General features: G+C 36.4%; 1 protein-coding gene across 3 annotated transcripts in view; it reads left to right on the top strand.

The window, feature by feature from the left end:
* Positions 1-1,258: 1,258 nt before the first annotated feature.
* LOC6049223 (chondroitin sulfate synthase 1) overlaps positions 1,259-14,492 on the top strand; it is a 29,741-nt gene continuing 16,507 nt past the window's right edge. Inside the window, exon 1 of one of the 3 annotated variants that reach the window (XM_038266793.1) lies at positions 1,259-2,126. The gene's annotated coding sequence lies outside the window, so the exon portion shown is untranslated. Of the gene's footprint in view, positions 2,127-14,308; positions 14,330-14,492 lie in introns of those variants that run through there. The other 2 variants (XM_038266791.1, XM_038266792.1) reach the window with 2 other exon arrangements.

The following is a 14,492-nucleotide window of genomic DNA, read 5'->3' as shown; positions in this document are numbered from 1 at the left end:
ACTGGAACAAGCCCCAGAATTCCCACAAAAAAGTAATTTTTGTTACATGCCATGCTAATTTACATATCATTTTTGTATGCCAAAATGCTGCCAAAATTTATGAAGTCTTGAATGGCCAAACCAATGTTGCTAAATTGTTTCTTTGGTAATAACGAAGCCCGCTAAAACGTTTCAGCCAAATAACAAAAATACAAAAATTAAAATCTTACGAAAATGACCAATAATTAATGCTGTGAATGAGTTGAACTTTTCAGCACTCCAATTGATGCTGAAAACTTCTTTTTTGCGATTCCGTCGTAAAACAACTTACTTTTCCTGTCATTCTAGAACGACGCAATAGCCTACTTTTTTGTACCAAAAATAACAGAATCGAATAGCAACACTTTTCAAAATAAATACTGAAAAGTTCTTCTTTTCAGCACTTGTTTCGAAAAGTAACACTTTTCAACATTTTTCTGATTTAAACAATTTATTGACAAAAAAAAAAAATGAAAATTTGACATAAAATTTCACTCAGTGTGTGTTTTTTGGAATTGCAAAAAATGTTGTATGGAACTCGTTGCAAAACTTGATTTTTTCAGCACTCTTCGTATTTATCCAACTCGGCGAACCTCGTTGGTTAAATGTACGAAACTAAAAAACGAAACTATTGGCACTACGCCCCCCGGGGCATGGCCTTCCTCTAACGTGGGATTTCTGCTCCAGCGCCTCTGACGAGACAGGAGAAACCGGGACCGACGTTTTACTTCACCATCCGATAGAAGCTCAGTGGATAAAGCGGGAATCGAACCCGCGTCTCATAGCATCATCGGGATCGGCAGCCGAAGCCGCTACCCCTGCGCCACGAGACCCACATGTACGACTCGTGCTGAAAAAATCCTCTTTTTGCAACTTGTTGCATAAACTACTATTAGAACTGTTATTTTTGGCGATGAAATTTTGGCCGTTAGTGATAAGGTTATCCGCAGATTCCATTATCTGAATTTTTTTTTTAGAAGTTTCGGATTTTTCACTCAAGGTCAAATTTTTCAACAGGAAATCGGACCTACGCCGCTGATCGTTGGACCCCTCGGCTCCACCAAAAACTCCACCGCGCCGAGCACATTACGTTCTGCTTACATCGCGCGCGTCGTCGTACGCTCCGATACGTGTCGTCAGCAATCAAACGGCCTCTTGCAGGGACAGCCAGTAGGAACCTCCTCAATGAACTCTCTCGCACCAAAACCATTCCGTCGTCGCCGCCGCCGCCGTATCATGTGAATCAGTTGAGCTCAAGAAACCGGTTTGGAAACACGCACATCGATCGCGCGCGCGGAATTCCTCCACTCTCTCTTGGTCGACTTAAGTCGACTCTCGCTCTCTGGCTTAGCCGCTCTCTCTCGTCATTTGACTTGGTTAAGCCGTTCGCGCGAAGATGCTGCAGTACTTGATCTTGAGCCGCCGCGGTCGGAACAGCCGGTAGTGTGTTGAGCTGAGCAAAGTCTGTCGGGGCTCATCTCTTCTTCGCTGATCTTCCCGTTGTTCCGTGGCGTCGTCGTCGTCGGAAGGTTTCTTGCTGATGCGCTGAGGCTGGTTTCAAGTGAAAACTAAGTGAATAATTGAACGGAATTGAGAGGAAGTGATTGTGAGCAAAGTCGGCTGAGGATTGCTGAACGGCTGAGATTCAGGGGTTGGAATTTGGTGAAGAAGTGGTCGAATATCTTAAGAAAACCCAGCAGCAGGGCAAGAATCCGAATGTCTCTGTGCAAACGCGCGAAGAATCGCGACTAAATATACCGGTTTTTCGACGAGGAAGCAGCAATTCAGTACTGCGTACGTACTGCATACTGGTGTCCCCCTTATCGAAAGTCGATAATAATCAAAACTCGGTCGGTACCGTGCTCCGAAAATAGTCGACGCGCAGTGATAAGAAGAGCCCGCGTATCAGGTGGAAGTTCGGCAGAGAGGCCGAATCAAGGCTGTGGAAGTTAAGCCGGTTAACGCAACGAATCGAGAGCAAACGAGGAAACTAGAGGGAACTTGCGGCTCGGACGTGAGTCATGGAAAGTCCGGCGAGTTTGGCCTCGAGTCGAGCGCTGGAGATTTGTAACAGCAGCAGCAGCAGCAGCAGCTAGACGATGTGGGAGGTGAGTGAGTGAGCAGCGATTGATTGGGGGAGGAATTGATTATTGGGGGATTACCTGGAATTTTGGAGTCTTGATCTGATTATGACCATTGTGGCGCCATGAGGGAAAGTGAATTTGCGTGGAAGTAAGAAGTAAGAAGTAAGAAGTAAGAAGTAAGAAGTAAGAAGTAAGAAGTAAGAAGTAAGAAGTAAGAAGTAAGTAAAGTAAGAAGTAAGTAAAGTAAGAAGTAAGTAAGAAGTAAAGTAAGTAAGAAGTAAGTAAGAAGTAAGAAGTAAGAAGTAAGAAGTAAGTAAGTAAGAAGTAAGAAGTAAAGTAAGAAGTAAGAAGTAAGAAGTAAGAAGTAAAGTAAGAAGTAAGAAGTAAGAAGTAAGAAGTAAGAAGTAAGAAGTAAGAAGTAAGAAGTAAGAAGTAAGAAGTAAGAAGTAAGAAGTAAGAAGTAAGAAGTAAGAAGTAAGAAGTAAGAAGTAAGAAGTAAGAAGTAAGAAGTAAGAAGTAAGAAGTAAGAGTAAGAAGTAAGAAGTAAGAAGTAAGAAGTAAGAAGTAAGAAGTAAGAAGTAAGAAGTAAGAAGTAAGAAGTAAGAAGTAAGAAGTAAGAAGTAAGAAGTAAGAAGTAAGAAGTAAGAAGTAAGAAATAAGAAATAAGAAGTAAGAAGTAAGAAGTAAGAAGTAAGAAGAAATAAAAAGTTACTTCACCTTTTCTCTTTCTTATACTTCAAAGTGCGTCCAAGTCGCGCTGCATCTTTCTCCAATTCGCGATCTTCCCAGCGTTTTTTTCCTTCTCATGTCTCGTCTCACATGTGAGCATTTTTTCACCTTTCCCCTCTCTCACCCAACCTTTCTCCACCAAGACCAAGTCTAAACCACGCTCACCTTGGGGGCTTCCTCTTCTTACTTCCGCGCGCGGTTAGAGACGAAAGTGCCGGCTAAAGAGAGGTGAGAAGTGAGAAACTGAGAGTGGGGAGCGCAATTCGCGAATAAAATTTAGTTCAAGCTCAGCAAAAAGAAAAGAAAAACAAATGAAAATACACACAGCTTCGCGCTGCGTCAGATGTGTGTTTGGTTTTTTTTCTTGCTCCACGGGAGTTTACGAGAAGATTTAGCACCAGAAGGACAGTCTAAATTAGTGAAATGATCGTAAGAAAGGAATGGAAATTTATAAGAAAACAGTTTTATAGGCCCTCCATAAAATGGGAACGAGATGTTAGCTATAATGAGCTCATGATCTTGGTGAGATAAGCGAGCTAAAAAGTAACACCTGGATATTTGCGAGATTTGAAAGCGGTTCTTTGGTTTGACTCACGGTGCTAATCGATGCTACTAATGATGAAATTTACTCAGAATTGTTGTATTAGCCTAGTTTCAAATGTTAAAACATTGTAAATTGATTCAAAAATCGTTATCAGCTGTGAAATTTAAAAAAAAAATTTTCTCTGATGAACCTTGCCCATTGATAAAAATGAAGAAACCGAGTTTTCAGTTCACTGCTACTACAATTACCATGCCCAAAATCTGATCTTTCCGTTGCAACATTCTCAGCAAAAAGAATTACCTACCTGTCTTTGTCTCGTGTTTACACAATCCCGTGTGATATTTTCAATTTCTCTCTCATTTCCGCATTCACAATCATTCCCCCTCAACAGAGCGTGGCCACAAAAGCCACCAAAAAACAATAAATAACAAAAAAAAATCTTCAGCGAGTATACGTGAACGAGGAATAGAGAAGGCATGATAGAAATAGAATGCTCATGCCGTGATCACGAGATAAAAGTTATTCCGAGCAGGAATCATCGAATGATAGTTTTTTCTATCACTCAAACATCAGTTCTTTTAGCAAAATGACAGCATATCTAGTGTTGAAAGACAGGGAATTTTCTTCTCACTCTTGAATGAGATATCGAAGCAATGAAATATCGTATTGTACTATCTCTTTTATTAAATTTGTGATTTCTCATCTTTTTTTTTAAGATCGTTTTTCTCAAAAAAAATTTCAACTGTACTATTTATTATCAAAGAAAAAACAATAAAATAAACAAATCTTCGACAATCGTCACTGGTGCGTTATGGTACAACTACAAATAGCAATAAAAGAGGAGAAAAAGTGACTCGAAAAATTAAAACAAATGAAAACACGCATTTCGCGAGCTTACATTGTTTGTGGGAGTGTGTGAGCATGCGAGAATGTCGGTGGGTTGGCGAAAACCAGTCAGCCGGGGCCCGGCTTTCTGCGGTGGTTTTTCTGCAAATATTTTATCGGTTCATTGAAAAGGAAATGTTTTTTTTTCGGTGGGTGGTGGTGGAAGAGCTAAAATACGAGGAGCTGCGCGTGTGCGTTATGAGCTCGTCGGCGCTCTTCTTTTATTGTCGGCGCAAATGCTTTTTGAATGTCGGATATAGGCTAATAACTGGCAATTTTAAGTCGATTTTGGATTTTTGGGAGAAATTTATGCGTTTTTTGCGCGGGAAATTCCCTGGAATTTATTGTTGGATTGTTCAGAATGTTTCAAGGTCAGGTATAAACTAAACAGTATGTTTTCACTAGCAGGAAACACATTTATTTCACGAGACGAAATGTAAATAAAATATCTGAAGAATTAGTAAACAAACGGTCGACGAAAGTCGACAAGAGGCAGAGATACAAAAAGTTTGTTGGGTGACCACGATTTGTTTCAGACAATTGTAGAGAATTATGGTGCCAAGTTTTCGTTTTTATACTACTTCACTTCTTCACTTCTTCACTTCTTCACTTCTTCACTTCTTCACTTCTTCACTTCTTCACTTCTTCACTTCTTCACTTCTTCACTTCTTCACTTCTTCACTTCTTCACTTCTTCACTTCTTCACTTCTTCACTTCTTCACTTCTTCACTTCTTCACTTCTTCACTTCTTCACTTCTTCACTTCTTCACTTCTTCACTTCTTCACTTCTTCACTTCTTCACTTCTTCACTTCTTCACTTCTTCACTTCTTCACTTCTTCACTTCTTCACTTCTCTACTTCTTCACTTCTTCACTTCTTCACTTCTTCACTTCTTCACTTCTTCACTTCTCTGCTTCTTCACTTCTTCACTTCTTCACTTCTTCACTTGCAAATCCAAATGCCAATTATATCTCTACTCTAAAACCTTTTCCAGTTAGTTGCTCCACCTTTTCCTTCGTTTCTTGCCACATTGAGAGTGCTCATCAGCAAAATTCGTGCAAAAAAACCCCTAAATCAGTTTCTAACGGCCCCTGAGGGCACCAAACCTCTTAAAAGGCGCTGCTCGATTATGTGGAAAAACTAAAAATTTTACAGCCAAGACATGTAATTGGATCTCGAGCACACAAGAAACCTCATAAATCGTCGTCGTCGTGTAAGAGCCTCACTTACGTTCCGACCTCCTGGATAGCTAATTGGTGGAAAAATAACCGCCGGATTGTGATACCTTGAGGGCGCTCATTTATGAGCAGTATAAAGAAATGTTAAATGTTTTAATGGAATCATGACTGTGATTTCCAACACAATCGATAATGTGAAGTTGACCGTGAATTCATTCGAGAAGTTTTTAAATTTTATGCTTCCATCGAAATAAGTCGATTATTGAACTTGAAACTAAAGATTCAAACATTTGTTTTGCTTGTGAAGGACGTATTAGACTATGGAAAAAAAAACTCGTACTTGTTGACAGTTTGATTGTTTGCCGGCATTTGTTTGCAGAAACAAGTTTGCGAGATTGTCAAACTGTCAAACATTAAAAGTGCAAGTTTGTTTGTTTGTCATAGTCTAATACCTCCTTAACTTTGCTAGATTAAGTCTAAACAATCTACGATCTTCGACAAAGTTGTTCTGTTGGTCTTGTAGAGTCTGTTTTGAACAAAAAACTGGTTTCGGTTTATTTTATTTGGAATTAAACCCTTTTGAAAGATGATCTTCAACTGTATAAGACACAACTGAGTTTTCAATCACTTCAAAAAGTGTTTAGATTTCCGTGAATCAATGCGCTCCACCACTTCAGATCGTCAAGTGCTACTACACTTGTTGCACTGCACTTATTGCCATTCATACTTTGTAATTTAGTCAGCACTTAAACACGGTGCAAAATCCACCACCCACGCTTCAAACACCGGAACTTCCTGTCATTAGCAACACTTTAGACCGGCCACGGGGGATTAACTATTCTCTACTCTACACTCTTCACTCTGGCGAGCGAAGATTAGACCCGCAGAAACTGTGGCACGCGTTCAGTCGAGAGAGAGAGATGGCAGTGTCGCATTTCTAATCTGTTTCCGCTGGCGACGATTCGCGAGCCGTGTTCTATTTTCATAAATTTCAATTAAGGATGGATGCGCGGTGCTCAAAAAGTGTCGTATGGGATGGCGTCGTCGCGACGACCTTTGAATGCTGAGTTAGCTGGCTTAACTCGTCTGGAAGGTGATGGCTGTGGAATGATACGAACCCCCTTTTCAATGTTTAGGGTGCATTCGTTGATAACGCCAGCACGTGGTCATCAATCATTTTCTACCCGGGCAGACGGTAATAACAAAATTAATAATATTTCAATAACAAATCCTGTTAAAATAACAAAAAGTGTTATTATTTTATCCTGAAGTTCAACTTCAAGAAGAAAAAATAATAACAGTTTCTGATAAAATAACAAAATTTGGTATTGAAGTGATATTATATTGAAAATGTTTAATAACACGCTAATAAGAGGAAATGTTATACATTTCAAAAACTCTCCTCATAACAAAATTTGGTATTCGTTCGGTATACTGACTTAGAAATAAAATTACCATAAATCGCACAAATGGAAAAGTTTCTAAGTGTCCATAACACAATCTGTTATTATTTTTCTTTTGTTAAACATGTTTAAATTTTTGGGATAATTTTGTCTAATTTCGTCGGGGTCATTATTTTGGCCATGAAATGGGGTCCTTAAGCTAAAATTATTCTGAAAAGTTGAAATTTTGAAAGTTGATTTTTTTTAATTATTTGATATACCACCTAAAGGACTTTGTTTAAAATGGTTAGAACTATGGGATAATTTTGACCAATTTCGTCAGGGTCATTATTTTGGCCATGAAATGGGGTCCTTAATTATTGTGAAAAGTTGAAATTTTAAAAGTTGATTTTTTTATTATGATATACCCCTTAGGGACTTTGCTAAAATTGGCTAGAACTATGGGATAATTTTGACCAATTTCGTCAGGGTCATTATTTTGGCCATGAATGGGGTCCTTAAGCTAAAATTATTCTAAAAAGTTGAAATTTTGAAAGTTAATTTTTTTAATTATTTGATATACCCCCTAAGGGACTTTGCTAAAATTGGTTAGAACTATGGGATAATTTTGACCCATTTCGTCGGGATCATTATTTTGGCCACGAAATGAGGTCCTTAAGCTAATATTATTCTGAAAAGTTGAAATTTTGAAAGTGGATATTTTTTAATTATTTGATATACCCCCTAAGGGATTTTACTAAAATTGGCTAGAACTATGAAATAATTTTGACCAATTTTATTTCACCATGAAATGGGGTTTCAAGCTAAAATTAATCCGATAAAATTAACTTTTCTGAGTTCATTTTTTTTTAATTTTGTTTTATTCCCTAACGGAATTGATTTATTTAATGAGAATTTTTGATGTGTGAATAACAAAAACTGTTATTATTTTCACAGAGCCAGGAAGTCGGAGCTGACGTTGAAGTTCGAGCTGGAGTGAGACCTCGAGACTGCATCGGATTCAGCAAATTTTCAGCAACTTTTACTTGGAGTCGGAATCTGTGAAGTCGGGTATTTTTGAGAGCTGAAGTCGGCGTTGACGTCATATCCTACATCCAGAGTCGGAGTTGTCTTCAAAGTATGGATTCAAAGTCGCTTGGAGGTACCCGACTCTGCAGCCCTGACTAGGAGGAGTTATGGCAACTGCAGGTTTATTTGCAAATAACAAATAAACCAAAACAATAACTTTTGTTATGGAGACATACCAGTTCAATAACATTTTTGTTGTTATTATGCTGCTCCACCTCTCCGCACAAAATAACAAATCTTGTTATTCCTTCATGATTCCTTCTGTGTTATTGGTTTGTTATTGCAATAACAACATAATAACAGTTTATGTTATTCTTCGAACAAATCTTTGTTATTGATTTTTGTTATTTTAACAACTAATCCGATCATCCCAATAACATATTTCGATCTTCTCACAATATCAAAAACTGACCTTCCCAAGTTATTTCCGTCTGCTCGGGTAATGCGAATTCAAGGTAGTGCGTTTAGTGATAAACAGGGCTTGTTGGTTGTGCGTATGAGGTGATTGTGTGCTGACCTTCGGTTGAAAAAACAAAAATACAAAAATACAAAAATACAAAAATACAAAAATACAAAAATACAAAAATACAAAAATACAAAAATACAAAAATACAAAAATACAAAAATACAAAAATACAAAAATACAAAAATACAAAAATACAAAAATACAAAAATACAAAAATACAAAAATACAAAAATACAAAATACAAAAATACAAAAATACAAAATACAAAAATACAAAAATACAAAATACAAAAATACAAAAATACAAAAATACAAAAATACAAAATACAAAAATACAAAAATACAAAAATACAAAAATACAAAAATACAAAAATACAAAAATACAAAAATACAAAATACAAAAATACAAAAATACAAAAATACAAAATACAAAAATACAAAAATACAAAATACAAAAATACAAAAATACAAAAATACAAAATACAAAAATACAAAAATACAAAAATACAAAATACAAAAATACAAAATACAAAATACAAAAATACAAAAATACAAAATACAAAAATACAAAAATACAAAAATACAAAAATACAAAAATACAAAAATACAAAATACAAAATACAAAAATACAAAAATACAAAAATACAAAATACAAAAATACAAAATACAAAAATACAAAAATACAAAAATACAAAAATACAAAAATACAAAAATACAAAATACAAAAATACAAAATACAAAAATACAAAAATACAAAAATACAAAAATACAAAATACAAAATACAAAAATACAAAAATACAAAAATACAAAATACAAAATACAAAATACAAAAATACAAAAATACAAAAATACAAAAATACAAAATACAAAATACAAAAATACAAAATACAAAAATACAAAATACAAAATACAAAAATACAAAAATACAAAAATACAAAAATACAAAAATACAAAAATACAAAAATACAAAAATACAAAAATACAAAATACAAAAATACAAAATACAAAAATACAAAAATACAAAAATACAAAAATACAAAAATACAAAAATACAAAAATACAAAAATACAAAAATACAAAAATACAAAAATACAAAAATACAAAAATACAAAAATACAAAAATACAAAAATACAAAAATACAAAAATACAAAAATACAAAAATACAAAAATACAAAAATACAAAAATACAAAAATACAAAAATACGAAAATACAAAAATACAAAAATACAAAAATACAAAAATACAAAAATACAAAAATACAAAAATACAAAAATACAAAAATACAAAAATACAAAAATACAAAAATACAAAAATACAAAAATACAAAAATACAAAAATACAAAAATACAAAAATACAAAAATACAAAAATACAAAAATACAAAAATACAAAAATACAAAAATACAAAAATACAAAAATACAAAAATACAAAAATACAAAAATACAAAAATACAAAATACAAAAAATACAAAATACAAAAATACAAAAATACAAAAATACAAAAATACAAAAATACAAAAATACAAAAATACAAAAATACAAAAATACAAAAATACAAAAATACAAAAATACAAAAATACAAAAATACAAAAATACAAAAATACAAAAATACAAAATTACAAAATTACAAAAATACAAAAATACAAAAATACAAAAATACAAAAATACAAAAATACAAAAATACAAAAATACAAAAATACAAAAATACAAAAATACAAAAATACAAAAATACAAAAATACAAAAATAAAAATACAAAAATACAAAATACAAAAATACAAAAATACAAAAATACAAAAATACAAAAATACAAAAATACAAAAATACAAAAATACAAAAATACAAAAATACAAAAATACAAAAATACAAAAATACAAAAATACAAAAATACAAAAATACAAAAATACAAAAATACAAAAATACAAAAATACAAAAATACAAAAATACAAAAATACAAAAATACAAAAATACAAAAATACAAAAATACAAAAATACAGAAATACAAAAATAAAAAAAATACAAAAATTTCACTGACTTTTATTAACTTTTATTAGGTATGCAAATAACTCCCAAACAGAACTCAAGGTAGCACAATTGGGTGTGGAGTGAGATTGGGTCAAACAAATCTCTTCAAATTGCCTTGCTGACGATACCAAAATTTAAAGTTTAGAACAAAACTTTTGTAATTAAAATGTTCGAGACTGATGGTAAACGCCAATGGCAAGACCTACATCACCAAAATCGTTCGATACTCACTCGAATTATCACCTTTGACAAAAATAATCATTGTAGAAAAAAACCTGCAAAACTGCTCACCTTCAGCAGTTTTAGTAGGTCGTCCGATAATTTTACTTTGAAAAGAGCAGCAAAAAAGCAGTACTGCAAAAATTACGTCGCTGCGTTTGGCTTCTTCTTCTTTCGTAAGAAGTATTTGCCTGCCATGTGTGACCGACCGTTCAATAATGACAATCAGTGCTGTTGGGGTTTGCACCACAGGCAGCAGGGGCCTGGCCCGGTCTTCCCAGCCCCCCAAGCAACAGCCTGACATGGTCTGACCATGACGTCGCCGTCGTCTGAAATCTGAGCCAAAAGCCCAAGCAATATGGCAACAATTATGCTGCAACGACAGGAAGAGAGACAAAATCGGGAACAGCAAAAAAAAATGTGTGCAAAATTAGGTGAGGCCAGCAGAAAATAAAAGAAGGAAAAAAGTTGTTACAATGTGTGTCTCTCTCTCTTTTTTTGGGATTGGCAAGACTTTGACAAACGTTGGAAGGAAGATGACTTCCAAGAATGTGACGGTCTTCTGCGTCATGCATTGTTGGTCATCGCTTGAATGCATTGTGGCAAGGTTCTTTGACGTATTTTGCCTAACGATACTCTTGAATCTTCTGAAAATATTGACTATAACATCGCGAATGTCAAACGAGTCGAATTGTCGAAGATCACAAATCGGTAAAACTAAACCGGCCAATGTTATCTGCATTCGAAACTATCATAGATCACATTTGTTCAACCGACTTACAAGAAGGTATATGAATTAAGCAACCACAGCTTGAATAATTTTTTATTACTTCCTTAGCAGGTTTTGCTAACATCTGCTTGCAGCAAGCGGTCAAATATTGCAAATAGATAAAGTGTTCACCTTGTCAACACATAACTTCTCAATATCAGCATGACGCAACGACTCGGTGGTACCCACAGTTACACCAGGTGTGATTTGACACTTCCGGTAGCAACCAAAAATTTCATTCATATCCTTTTTTGCCTGTGTCGTACCACTTCTCTGACAGTAGGGAGCCTTTATGAAGGAACCGAAAAGTAAGTTAAGTCGCACGGTGAAAAATGAGTTCCGAAAATCGTGAAAAAACGTTTATGAAAATGGTAACCACGAACAAAGTGTTAAAATTCCATGGTACGTTTTCAATGAACTTTCATGAACGCTTGTTCACGATTTTAGGAGCTCATTTTTCTCCGTGCGGGAATCTTCATCAGGAATTCCGATTCCGGTCGCTGAAGATTTAACATCTCCCGATACCGACTCTCACTCTCCAAAAAGACTGAACTCCACTGAATCTAACAGCAACTCCCAAACAAAGTTGCTGAATATTTACTGACTCTAGCTGCTAAATGAATAGCGAGTTCGACACCAACTTTTTCTTTCACTTCAGCTACTCAAGCTTATGCATTTTTGGCGTCTCTAACCTCCATTTCGGCTTCTAGAGATTCAGCTATTCTGTTCCCGACTCAATCTCCATACCAGACTCCACTGACTGCTCAGAATTTTGTCAACTTCGACCCTCAAAAAATGCCAACTCCGAATCCCACGAAAAAGTCAATAACTTCTAAGAGTGACTCGAACTCCGGCTAAATTGTCGGAACAATTAGTTACATCGTTTCATAGACTCCAACTCCAACTTCGACTCCAGATCTCCAGACTAGGGACCTTAATAGGGAAATGAAGTTTTGGGGAAATTTCAAACACCCAAAGTCATTCAAATTTAAGGTTGAAATACTTTTAGATTTTCTTTGGTGCTGGCACTTTTCTTGTATCGAACAAGCTTAAACATAACAAAAACTACCAGAATATTATCAACGACAGTTTTACAATACTTGTGATTGTTATAAGTTTCGTTTTTTTGCCAAAATTATTTTAAATTGATTCCGACCTTGTTCTTGCATGATCTTGTTGCTGGATTAGGCCCGATTTGACAGTTCGATGGAACCCTGAGAATGACATTTCACCTCTTCATATAGGCTCTCTACTCCAGACTCCTCTGACTCTGACCTTGACACAAGCGTCTCAAAAAAATCGACTTCGACTCCGGTTTCTCAAAATCAGGGCTGTGGAGTCTGGTAGCATTCGAAGCGATTCCAACTTCGACTTTCGACTCCGATTCCAGCTCTCCAAAAGACCCGATTCCATCCACGTAGACTCGGACCAAGCTCAGACTCCAACAGCAAATTCCATACAAAGTTGTTGAAAATTGGCCGACTACGATTCCGATTCTGGACTCTGAAAATTAAGCGATTCTAATTCCGACTCCAACTGCGACTCCGGCTCCGCAGTCCTGTAGAAAATCAATATTTTTTTGCAATGATTACAGAGTCGACTAACGGATCAAGCATTACGCTTCTCTCTGTCAGGTTCCCTAGCTCACAGCAATCGCCGCAGCAGGTCTCCCCAGGTCACCTACCTCGCTGGAATCACTGACTGCCTTGAAGAGCTGTACAAATTGGGTTACCGAGTGATGCAATAATGTTTACGTTTTCAAAAGCGTGTGTACTCCTCATCGGCAAATACCGGGCCAACTCCGCGTGACGTGTGGGCTGACGAGAAGTTCAACCAATGCAACTCAATTAGCGAACCTTTCGGTGCGATTACGCGGCGACTTCTTCGGAGGTTCTTCGAAGCGCTGCTTTTTGGAGTGTTTACACTACAGGTCGACAAACATATCAGAGTACACGCAGTCCACTTGAGCATTTTCAAGAGATTTACGACTTCTGCCAAAACAGAACCACGTTTGCAGACCTTGACTTGATTTGGCGTTAAGTCTCTCTGTGTACATCGTTTTTCGACGGCTAATCTCCTTCGACATTGTCTAAAGCCACTTGTCTACGGCTCATCGCTAATCACACCCTAATTCAAGCGGCTAACCCGTGCCGCCACTGCTGCATCGTAACGCAAACACTCGTGACTCTCACTAAGTGGACAGCGCCGGCTTAATCAAATGCAGCCGAATCGATTTGTTTTTCAAAACACTGAAAACGAAACTATTGGCACTACGCCCCCCGGGGCATGGCCTTCCTCTAACGTGGGATTTCTGCTCCAGCGCCTCTGACGAGACAGGAGAAACCGGGACCGACGTTTTACTTCACCATCCGATAGAAGCTCAGTGGATAAGGCGGGAATCGAACCCGCGTCTCATAGCATCATCGGGATCGGCAGCCGAAGCCGCTACCCCTGCGCCACGAGACCCACCTGACTGGGTTCAATTTACTATTGGTCGGCAACACTGATAAGTCACCGTTGCTTATGGCGGCAAATATACCCGCAAATTAATCAAATATGTAAACAGTAAATAACTTGCACTGCTGCACAGGCTAAGTAAAGGTCAATAGGTGCTGTTAAGGGGAAGTTTCACTTAATACCGATTATTAGATCGATGACGGAGCGCCGTAAGTCGACTTACAATGTCGACTGTCAAATTCTGCGAAACTCGCGTTATCAACGTGACGTGTTGAGCAATCACAGCACAGTTTGGTGACGGAGATTAGAGAGCAGATGGCACCACCACCGTACTAATAACACTGTTTACTAAGTATTGATGGACGAATGGGTTGGAGGTGGCGCCCCACCCCTGCTGATAAGAATTTAACGTGGGTCAAAATGTGATGATGAGATAACGGCAGTTCCGTTTCAATCGCCGATGTGGAACCATGTGTGCAATCAGAGGTCGCTGGCAACACTGCACCATTGATTTTTTTTAAATATGCTTTTAAAACAAAAAATCGGGAAAGTTTTGAAACCACGTGCTAAAAAATTTATCTACTCACTTTGAATTTCAAATGACACTGATCAGCTCCAGCTCACTTCGGTAGCTCTGCTGCTGAACTTT

Source organism: Culex quinquefasciatus, chromosome 1 (genome assembly GCF_015732765.1).
Source record: "Culex quinquefasciatus strain JHB chromosome 1, VPISU_Cqui_1.0_pri_paternal, whole genome shotgun sequence".
Classification (NCBI taxonomy): domain Eukaryota; kingdom Metazoa; phylum Arthropoda; class Insecta; order Diptera; family Culicidae; genus Culex; species Culex quinquefasciatus.
Note: the sequence above shows the minus strand (reverse complement) of the source record. Positions and strands in the feature narration are given on the sequence as shown.